We start from the raw sequence: 10,309 nt of genomic DNA, 5'->3' as shown, positions 1-10,309 counted from the left end.
TGTCTAAGGCACAGTAGTTCTTTAAATAATCCATCTCTCCTCTTTTCCTTGCAGAATGCCCACGGCACAGCCCTCTGCAAAGGCCTCATGTGGCTGTTTCTCTCACTCGGTTTATGGCTGCTCACTTTCTCCTTCCCCCGGCTTGACCCGTCTGCATCCAATCCACACCTCCTCCTTTTGGCTTGCTTCAATCCTTCCATCACTGCACCACTAAATGATTTCTATGGCGGTGTAACTCACCAGCCTCTCTCTCTCTCTTTCCACATTGGCCAAGCTGCTCCTAAAGGATACTCCTAAATCCTTTAACAACTGCACACTGCACACGCACACACCCTGCAAGCTCTCCTTCTTCTTGGCTTCAGGGAGTGGAATCCCACCTAACAAACTACTACAGGAACCTCCTTAATCTTTTGCTCACTCACAGGTAGATCTTTCTCTCTCTCTTAACCTAAACATCTGTCTCTCATCACTATTGCTTTATGTTGCCTGTCTATAGATATCATTGTCTCTCATTCCAAAGTTCAGACTTAAAATGGATTTGAGCGTGACCTGAACCTAGGGAAAATAGCTCCTTCACAGTAAGAGCAGTTCTTCAGTGAATCGGTTATCCAGAGCAAGGTGGGCTCTCCTTTGGATGTGCTCAAGTGGAGGCCAGACAACCTGGGATAAGGGGGGGATCAGTGTGCTAAAAAGCCCTACAACAGGAATTACCCCAGGTATACCAGCAAGGACCTGCCTAGCTTCCCCATTTCCCACCCTGTAGCCTTCAACTTCTATGAAAATCTTTGATTTCCCATTGTTTGGTTCATAAATACTTCATTCGGTGTGAATAAATCAATGAAATCTGTGATGTAAAGTGTTTGATATCTCCTGCCACATAAAGATGTTTTAATTTTTTTTTTTAATGTTGTGGATTCCCCAGTCTTTTGGCTGCTTTAGATCTACCTCCTAATGGCTCAAGAATTTTCTGGTTTCCTTTTCAAAGATTTGCTTTTTCTTCCAACTCACCTCTAGAATCCAGCTTGATGCTCATCCTTGGTTGTGTCTTCACTGTTCTTGTTCTAGTGGTTGCGATTTCTGGGCTTTCACTGCATATCAGTAAGTATCCTGTAAATACTTTTTTTTTTCCAGTTTTGTCCAGACTGTCTTCCTGTTGGGCCATAAACAACTCAGAGGTAACATTTAAAGTTTTGGCTTCTTGCCTGGGAATCTAGTCTTTACTCACCTTAGTCTAAGGTTAAGATAGGATCTCTACTTCTTTCTGGAGTTGGTAGAGGCATTGCAGTGCTAGTCCTTCAAAGGTTTTTGGTGAAAAGCAGCAGAAATATTGTAATAAAAATCTCTCTTTCCCAGCTGCTTCTACTGCTTCCCCCAGTTTCCCACCATCCATTCTAGAGGCAGCAGGCTTCCCCCGGAGCAAATCAGGAGGTGCATTTGTATTTTGAAGATCTTCCTGTTCCTGCTAATAGTAGACTGGGAAAATATTTCCCAGAAGCTTTCCTTTGTAAAGGATGAGATTGGATGATCTTAGATCCCTGCTAAGTCTGACTCTCTAATGTTTATATTTGCAGAGAAACTTCAAGATGGCTACAAAGCAGCATCAGGTGAGCAACCAGTCCTCTTTGCATTTCATTCCAACTTTGGGCAGATATCAGGCACAGCATCGCTTGAGGAGCAACTGTACATCCAGGCTGAAAGGCAGAGTTATGCTGTCCTACAGTTCCTGCCAACAAGTAAGCTAGAGAAGGCAGGTCCCTTCTTTTCCTCCACAGCCAGGCTACCCTCAGAATAAAGGCCCCAAGAAGAGACATAGAATTGTAAGGCAAGAAGGGACCTTGCAGATCTTCTAGGCCTGATCTCTGCCCACATGCTCTGAAGAATACCCAAGAAAATCACGGTGGGAAGAAAAGACATCACCCTTCCTGCTTGAGAAGCTGTTCAATATGGCCTGGATGCTCCATCAAAAGTATGGACAAAAATACAGGCAATTAGAGAAACAGGGTTTTGGTGGATGCCAGCTAGATCAGCTCCTGGTCTCCTACAGAAAAGGCTGCTCTTAGTATAAACTGACTGAGTGCATAGATTTATTTATTAGAGTTATATCCTGCTTTTTATAGAGGGGTCAAGGTGGCTATGTAGTACTCCCTCCCCACCACCACCACAACCCTGTGAGGTAGACTGAGATGAGAGAAGAGAACTGGACCAAAGTCCCCCAGGGAGCTTCCATGGTTGAAGGTGGACTAGAACTTGGGTCTCCCCACTCCTAATCCGGCACCTTCACCAGTATCCCATGCTGGCTTGTAAAGGTTAAGAACTCTTTCCTGTGTATATTTTGCATCTCTAACTAAAGCAGTTACAGGCTGGAATCTCTGTATGGTAGGGAACTGGCATCAAAACTTGCTAAATGTTGCTGTCCCTTTACACCGACGAGAAGACACTGACCTCCAAGCCTTATTTTCTCTCTTTCCAGCAAGTGATGGAGAGATAAACAGCTCGGATGGGTAAATGCGAGGGAGTCCACCTTAGTGCCAAGAGCCCTACTGTCTCATGGTGAGATTGTTGGGGAACGAAGAACAAGAGAATATCCTACCTGAACAGAATGTGTTTCTTGGATGGAAATGGGATACTTTATTTATTTATTTATTTATTTATTCATTTTATATATCAAATTTATATCACCGCCCAACTCCTCCACAAGGAGGGACTCTGGGTGGTTCATAACAAAACAATTTAAAAACAATAAAAACATAAATAATACAAATATAAAATACAATGATTAAATACAATAAAATCCAAGAGATGGTGATGTTATTTTAGCCTGTGACCAGATAATATCGGTCAAAGGTAAGACTAGGGAACCAGCCACCCCCAAAACTGACTATTCCCATCCCCACCCCATGCGTGATGACAAAACCAGGTCTTCAGTTTTCTTCTGAAGTCTAAAAGGGAGGAGGCCAACCTCACTTCTGGGGGAAGAGTGTTCCAAGGGGCAGGGGCTGCTGCAGAGAAGGCTCGCCTCCTGGACGCCCTCAGATGAAATTCTCTTGCAGATGGGGTCCGTAGCATGCCCTCTCTACGTGACCGGGTGGGACGGGTTGATGTAACGGGGATGAGATGGTCCTTCAGGTACCCTGGACCCATGCCATGTAGGGCTTTAAAGGTGATACCCAACACCTTGAATTGGACCCGTGGAGTCCTTGGGGTTAATGTGTGGTCCTTGGGGTTCTCTGAGCTTGGTTGTTTTCTTGCAGACATTTTGTTACCCAGCTAGGTAACATCTTTAGTGTAGGTGTATTTTGGGGTGAGATAAATATTCTGGATGATCCTAATGCCATCATCTCAAAATGATAAACTTATATACATACATACCCATCATGCTTTTCTCTTTCAGAGTAAGCCATGTTATACAGAGCACAGAAGTAAGAAATAGTAGGAGTAATTAAAAAGGTGAGATAAGAAGAAAAGGAAACACAGCTGAAACTAGTTTTACACCAACACTATGACTTTCTGAGGACAGAAAGGTAAATGGAACTAGTTTTAGCTATGTTTCCTTTTCTATCTCATGAAAATGAGCTTATTATTTCTTTTCTGCTGCTTACCCCAAAAGAGAATAGCATGATGGGTATGTATATATGATTCACGGCTCAAGAAGAAAAAGGGAAACTCTCTGTTGGATTTCCCTGGCCTTCTCATTCCCAGGCCTACTTATTCAAGGCAAGGAAGGCACTCTCAGAAACCACACAGCAAGACCTTGGTCCCCTCCGGCGTAAAGAGGGTTTCATCTACATGAAGCTGCTGAGTGAGGTCATTCACTGGCATGGAGTGCAGTATCATCAGTGTGCTGATGTTATCCAGTTATACATCTCTACCCCTCGCCAGACAGGTGATGCTGTTGCAGTGCTGGCCGAGCGCCTGGAGGCTGTAAGGGTCTGGAGGAGGAGAAACTGGCTTCAACTCAACTCTGGCAAGACGGAGTGACTCTGGGTTTTTGGCCCCCCAGGCCCGGGTGATATTTCATTTTCGACTCTGGATAGGGTGGCACTCTCCCGAACTGAGTTGGTGCACAATTTGGAGGTCCTTCTAGACTCATGGTTCCTGCCCAAGGAGATAGGGGGCAGCTGTGGCCAGGGGAGCATTTGCACAGATTCATCTTGTGTGCCAATTGAACCCTTACTGGGAGGTCTTGCTCATGGTCACTCATGCCCTGGTCACTTCCCATTTGGATTACAGCAATGTGCTCTGCATGGGGCTGCCCTTGAAGGCTCGTTATTACCTTTGAAGCCCTGTATGGCATGAGACCAGGTTATCTGTGGGACTACCTCTCCCTAAGGACATCTGCCCACCCTACCAGATCAGATGGGGTGGACATGCTTCTAGTCCCCTCCCTTAAATGTTGCCATCTTATGGGACCCAGGAAGTGTGCCTTTTCTGTGGCAGCCCCTGCCTATGGAACACCCTCCCCCCGGCAATTCAGCAGGCCCCCACCCTTTTAATCTTCCAAAAGCACTTAAACCTGGCTTTTCCCCCAAGCACTGGGATAGGGTGAGGTTGATAAGATGAACTTGTGGGCTGCATGTGAAAGTGTAGCTATTGTGCCAGGTTTTTTTGGTTTTCATATTTGTGTTTTTAATTTTTTTTTTTATTGTAAAATAGAAGTTGTTTTATTTTTTGGTTGTGAGTGGCCCAGAGTTTAGTACATGGTGGGAGGCTATATACATGTTTTAAATAAATAAATAAATAAATAAATACAAATAAAGAGTTGCTTAACTCTGGATTGGGAAGTACAGAAACCACTACAAATCTTGTAAATCCAGGGGATCGAGACTGTTCTGACTGTGTATCCTGGCCTCCTGCAAGGGCTCACAAAACTGTAGAGATTTAACCCCTGAAGGCAGAAATGCCTCATCCGCCTCAAGGACAGGAGGAGAGAGAGGCTAATCTGTGTTTTTTTCTCTCCAATGCAGGGAACAACCGGCTCCTCTAACAATTCCCTTGAAGGTGAGTGGAGACCAAGTGGAGGGAGGGAGAGCATGGCACTGAGATGATGAGTCCAATTGCCAATCAAAACCCTCTTCTCTCTCCTGCCCACCTCAGGCCCTGAAGGAGAGGAATTTGGGGGAGAGGCAGAAGAGGAACCATGGGTTGGGTTGGAACCTAGGCTGCTGTTCCTGCAATTAACACCCCATGGGGGCTTGCCTGGAAAATCTTTATGCTCAAATCCAACCTGCCTGATTTTCAAGGCTGCCTGAAAGTGCCCCATGCCAAAATCCTGCTTCGATTTCAGCACAGAGCTTTTTCAGGCAGGCCTCCGAGGTGAGAGGGAGTCCTCTCGGTAGGTGGCAGCAGCTTGTGAACTTCCCTGACATCTACTTTCCTGGCAGGCAACAGAGAAGTTTGCAAATGGCAATCACATGATCGCGGGGTGCTTGGTGACCAGTCATAAGGGCAAATCAATTGCCAAGGGCCCAGATCACTGTAACTTCGGGTCAGGTCATAAGTCCCTTTGTTCAGTGCCATCATTACTTCGAACGGTCGCTGAATGAATGGTCAGATAGCGAGGATTACCTGTACCTGTAATTGTTTTCTGATGGAAGTTAAGCTTCCTGGCAAGGAAATATTTAGGCTTCCTAGCAAAGGTCCTCATTCTCTTCTCCTTTTGTTTTTGTGGAATAAATGAAGACTTCAGCCTAATGAAGATCTCTGCACTGGGTGTGGCATAGTGGCAGAAGTTTCTTCTTTGTGGACATCTGAGAGAATTCAAGTTTAAAATACATTACTGCTTATAATGGCTTTATTTAGACATCCAGCTTTATCGATGCTTCATTGGCAATCTTGCGGATAAGTGGAAACATAAGGAACAAAGCTTTAAATCATATTTAACAGCTACAGGGGCAGAAGATAAAAAGATAGTTATACTTTATTGGTAAGAAGGATCTTGCTGTTTATGATGTGTTTTTGTTTTCAAATGCAAAAAGTCGTAAAAACTTAGAAGTTCCAAACAATTTAGAACATATTATATCCCATGTAAAAATGTACCTGAACATTCCATGTTTTGGACTCAGATTACGCTTCATGTTGGTGAGAAGCAGTTTCTGGCTAAATTTGTATAAAGCTATTAGAGTTTGGGTCTCTACTGAATGAGACAAGATAGCATTCATCACTGAAGAAGACCAGACAAAACTGACTGAAGAAGATCTGGAGCTTGAAAAAACTTTGAAGATCTGCTGTATTACAATGGGAACAGGAGCTCAGCTTTCAACTGAGGCCCCTTCTTGGCTACCTATTAAAAAGATGTGTGCTGGGCAAACTTCCCTAAAGAACACCAACAATTGGAGAGGATCCAGCAATCATTTTACAGGTAGTCCTAGTTTAGTGACCATAACTAGAACCAGCAAATTGGACGTTAAATGAAGCAGTCACTAAGTGAAACCGTGATTGTGCTTACTATCCTACTTTAGCTTTCCTTTGCTTTACAGACCTGCAAAGGTTGTAAATGCAAGGATTGGTCACAAAGTTATTTTTTCATCACTGTCGTAACTGTGAATGGTCACTGTCCAAGACTGTCACTAAATGAGGACTACCTGTATTGTAAGTCTATAAGCTACAGTGAGCCACCAAACTATGCACTGTGGGTGAAAAGCACCAGAGTTCTTAAACAGGAATTCAACACAGTAAAGAAGAACATCTGCATTCAGTTACTAGAAACAAAAGGATAAATTAACTGCTGATAAGGAAGACAGATTTTAAAAATCAAGAGTCTTATCACATTCTGAGCAGACATTTAGTTTGTCTGGTTTGAAATACAGGAATGTGCTAGGTCATTATTATCCAGTTTGATATTTGACCCATTATACTACTTACAGGGAGGAGGTAATAAACATATTAATTATAAATATTCTTGAAAAAGTTACAACTTTCAAGCAATTATAGAGGCAGCAAGATGACAATCACCGAGGTGGCAAAGGTTACAGTCACATTCACAGATATATAATGACTAATTGTTCCATTGATGTGCCTTGATTTAGTTATGGCAAATTTCTTCCCATACTTGGAGGGTTTCTGAGAAGGAGGCAGAAATTTGGAAGGTACAATGAACAGCTGGGTACAACAATGCTTGTCTTTAATACATTGGAGTACATGTCTCAGAAATACATTGTATTTTGTGTTAGACAAAAATATACTTATAAAATGTGTTATAAATGTGGCAGTAAAACTCATTTTGCAAAAAAAGTGTTAAGGGCCAATTGTTAGTAGATAGTAAAGACTAGGGAGAAAATCAGGTACGTGAGATTACTGTTTGTTACAAGAAATAAAATATTCTGAGAAACAGTTCAATAGGAAGGCACCCTCCAGGTCTGGATCCCAGATCCCAGAGATCATGATCATGCAGCAAATCACAAGGAAGCAATCCAAGATCAGACCAGGTCCAGAATGACAGCCAGCAAAGATAAGAACTGCCACGCAGTAGCTCATATTGTGGAATCAAAACGCAGGACACAAATGCAAAATAATTAAGGCTTCACTGCAGTGTTTATTAGGCAGTTAATGAACGACTGAGGTGACACGGAAACGAATGTGGAATGGCCGCTGCTGGCGAGGGATTAAAAAGGGACCTCATTCTGAGAGACTTCACCGTTCATTAATGTTACCATTGGACCTTTGCGCTTGATCTCTCTCGAGCCCCTTGCAAACTTGGTCGATTTGCAGTGGGGAGCATTGAGTAAAAGCACGCACGTGTCTGTACATCTAATGCTTAAGCAGAATGTGTCCAATAAATCCTTTGTAGGTTAACAGAGACTGTGCTAGAGGCTCCCTGGAGCTTCTCATTACTGCTTAAGATCATGAACTTCGGCATCTCTGCTGAAATTGTTTAAGCCTATATCATAAATAAATCAATCCCCCTTCCCTCCCTGGCCAAGGCTATGGACCAGAAAGCCTTGGTTGTACCCATCTGGTCTGTGGATTGGGCAGAAGGCACGTGCGCCTCAGCAGGGTGTGGAAAGTAAAAGTGAATGAATTTGTAACATGCTGACATCTTGTTTGTAGTGAAATTGCCCGGTACTATTCATGGACAACCCCAGAATTAGTGTAAGGGGCGATACTCAAGGGGATTATTAGTAAGCGTTACACAGGGCCCAAAGCAAACATATTGCCAGTAAGAGAATTCCAGCAGGTAGGTGAGAATAAGTTTATAAAAATTTAGTATGGTGGCTATCTGAGTTTTGTGAAATTTGCAAATCTGTGTTACTTTCACCTGTTCATCAAGTGCCTAATGAAAACACTATTCAGATTACTATGCCCAGGACCAAAACCACTTGATAACTTCACTTCTCTGAGGAGAAACCCATGTCCTGCTCACCTCACAATTGGATTATTGCAATGACGTATCAGTTCCCACCATTTGCTCAGTTACGCAAGAAAAATTTTGTTATTGTAGTTAGTCTTTTTATTACAATTTTTAAAAAGAAATACAGAAGAAACAATATATAAAAACAAATTGAAAGAATCTAAGAAATTACTTATGAATTATAGTATCAAAAGGAAAATTAAAATAAACAGAAAACCATAAAATTAACATACTAAATGTATTTATATATCAAATATATATATTCAATCATTTAATGACAATGTATCAATTATACATAAATTATACATAAAATGTATCTATGCTTGCAAAATATTATAAAATATATGCCAAAGGGATATATATTGTTATTTTTTAATTAGTAGAAAAAATAAGTTATTTATAAAAATAATAAAGGCAGGATAAAAAATCTAAAAAAAAAAAAAACTTCAAAAATTAAGTTACACTTTTCCTGAATCTAGTCTTTGATATACAGGGTAATAGTACTTTTCCAGTGTCACAATTGTCTTGGCTATTTCAATAGAACATTTTACAACTTATTTTTAAAGTAACTTTTTTCCCCACAAAGTTAAATATTCATACAACTCAGTATCAAAATCCAATCTATATCCCAATAGGTCCAACTGCTTGTAAACAAGAAAATAAAACCTAGTTGTACTATATGTTGACTGAGTAATTGCTAAGATCTTAATGGATATACCTCATAACTTACCAATAAAGCCCACAGAGGTTGATATTCAGTTAAATTCTCATTCTACATAAAAATAAATGTCCAATATTTTTTAAAGTGTGGTAAATAAAAACTTCCTTCACCAAAATATAATCTTAGCCAATTTGATTTTTATGGCTTGAGTTGCCATATAAATTTCCTCGGGAGTCTTAATAATCTGAATAAAATACCTATTTGGAATTAACATTGGGGTGCCTTTTAAAACATACATCGATCGGGGAATAATATTCATTTTAATAACATTAATCTTACCCCACCAAATTAATAGAATTTTAATCCATCTATTGATGTCCATAAAAATCTTATCTAGGACATTTGACATACTAATTTTCACATTTTCACATCTTAAATTGATATCTTGATATATCAGATCCCAAAGGAAGTAAATTAAATTTCTCCCAATAAATCTTATAACCTGAATATTTTCCAGATTATTAAATTACCCATATCAAGTTAAGCAATGAAGCAAGAGTTATCAAGTAGTGCCAGAATATCATCAACAACTGCCAGTATAACAACGGTGAGATTGCAAAACTCTGATTGCTAATAGTTCAAGAATGAAGTCAAACAGCAACAGAAAATGTGGACAACTCTGGCATGTGCCACACTATTAACTCTATTGGTCCAGGATTTAATTAATTTATTATTAGTCCTGCTATTGGTTGCAAGTAATAAATTGCAATCCATTTAATAAAAAATGGGAAGCCTACCTAGACATAACTTTAGAAAATTAATCTGAATATGTCAAAAACATTTTCAGCACCCAAAGAAATTAATAGAGCAGAATCCAATGTATCTTGAGCTGTATCCAAAATGCCTATTTATAAATATACATTATCCAGTGCTGGTTAATTTTTGATAAATCCAGACTGAGGTGAATTATATAAAGTAATACTCGCTGCAACCCCCAAGCCAACAAATAGGTTGGTATCTTAATTTCTGTATTAATGAAATAAATGACTATAACTGATACAAAGATTTAGAATCTTTATCAATGTTATACAAACCTCATAAAAAGATAAAGGCAATTTACCAGATGTATGCAGTTCATTAGAAATGTCTCACAATACTGGAACCAATAAATCTACAAAAAACCTACACCATTAATTAAAATAAGTGCATATGTTTGAATTTTAGACTCAGCTATTTTTAATCTCACCTCATGAGAGCTTGCACAAGGGAAGGGAAGAGTACCAGGGCTTGCAATGCCCCAG

At 40.5% G+C, this 10,309-nt stretch overlaps 1 long non-coding RNA gene across 1 annotated transcript; it reads left to right on the top strand.

Annotated features, from left to right (window-relative positions):
• Window positions 1–2,474: 2,474 nt before the first annotated feature.
• LOC148213952 (uncharacterized) lies at window positions 2,475–8,558 on the top strand. Its single transcript, XR_015793668.1, has 3 exons — window positions 2,475–2,550; window positions 4,965–4,998; window positions 5,680–8,558. It is a non-coding gene; the product is annotated as an uncharacterized LOC148213952 (long non-coding RNA).
• Window positions 8,559–10,309: the final 1,751 nt, after the last annotated feature.

Source organism: Python bivittatus, unplaced genomic scaffold, assembly GCF_059951505.1.
Source record: "Python bivittatus isolate LINGU-HERP-01145 unplaced genomic scaffold, Pbiv_v1 ctg000810_np1212, whole genome shotgun sequence".
Classification (NCBI taxonomy): domain Eukaryota; kingdom Metazoa; phylum Chordata; class Lepidosauria; order Squamata; family Pythonidae; genus Python; species Python bivittatus.
Note: the sequence above shows the minus strand (reverse complement) of the source record. Positions and strands in the feature narration are given on the sequence as shown.